Genomic DNA, 1,509 nt, shown 5'->3' with positions numbered 1-1,509 from the left:
GGCATTTGCGACTAGAGGTACCCCAGGGCTTGACATCCTTTTTAATAATTTTTAATCTGCTAGTTTAATGTACTATAAAGAAATTTATTATTTTTATCAACTAACAAACTATCTTTGTTTATCTAACAGTGGATAATGTATGTTTAATCTAAAATTAAAGTATTAAAAAATAAATGAAGTTCTAAAAAAATAGAGCGATTTCGACTTGAATTTGATGATCTGGGAAAAGTAGCCATTAAATTATTTTTTTTTTAAAGTTTGATGTGAGCTGTGAATTTATATTTAAGATTGTCCTTGAGGATGGCCAAATTGGCCGAAAAGTTGGACTATTAATAATAATAAATGAAGACATATTAATTAAGGATACCATTTGATTTAATAGGTAAATAGCTCTATTAGAGCTCATATTTTCGCAAACTTACTCTACTTTAAATAATGTCCTATTATGTTTTCTAGTGTTGTTGGTAGTTTTAAAGATATAGAGCTCTGAAAGAAAAAATAATTTTCTTTTGCGTTTTTAAACAGCTGGCATTTTTTATTCCCCCTACCTATACCTGGCAGACTCGTCAATTTAGACTAGTAATTATACATAGTTTTCATTAAGGTTATCAACAATTTGGGTGAAATAAATACCTTTTTTTCACTCGGGCTCTTGTATTATCATTTCTTTTCTGTCTGATGTTGGACTGCAAATAATTAATAAAAGCATCCATGTTGTTAATTTTTTTTTCTTATTTTGGATCAGGTCTAAAGTAAATGTTGCCTTATAAAATCAGATATTTAATGTAGATGTTTTAAGAAAGTATGTGTTATTGAAACTTATTGAATGTAAAAGAATTACGTTCCCTGTTTAATAAATGCAATGATGTTTATAAGTGTTTTTAAATTCACCTATCCTATTTATTTTCAACCCATACATTATGGGCTACTTATTTTTATTTATTGGAAGAAGATAGTTGACCGTATGAAGTAGCTTGTAGGAAGATAGTCCGAGTGGCGGTCAATAAAGGTATCAAAATAGTAGAAGAAAACTATTTATTGTTAACTAACATTTCTCCCCACTTTGCAGGGCCGTCAGATTGGAACAAAGATGACAACTAGAGTTGTAAAGCAAAAAGTTAGTTAACAATAAATAGTTTTCTTCTACTATTTTGATACCTTTATTGACCACCACACAGACTATCTTCCTACAACCTATTTTTATTTATATTATATCTGTATATTTACTGGCTACATATTTTTCTACCAGTATTGGACAAAAATTAATTACAATTACAATTACTTTCTAATTACTGTAATTTGGCATTGCAGATGTTAAATTACAAGTAATTTTGATTGTAATTGTGGGACCACAGTAACAATTACAAGCCGAGCCGAAGTAATTGCAATTACTAATTACACTCTTATATAATGGATCAATGGTAGACAATGAATCGCTGAAAAATTTCACTCCATAAAATATCCTCATGGTCAAAATAAAAACCTGCAATTCTGGATAACCAGTCATTA

This window comes from Halyomorpha halys, unplaced genomic scaffold (assembly GCF_000696795.3).
Source record: "Halyomorpha halys isolate HHAL.00 unplaced genomic scaffold, Hhal_1.1 Scaffold11.1, whole genome shotgun sequence".
Lineage (NCBI taxonomy): Eukaryota > Metazoa > Arthropoda > Insecta > Hemiptera > Pentatomidae > Halyomorpha > Halyomorpha halys.
Note: the sequence above shows the minus strand (reverse complement) of the source record.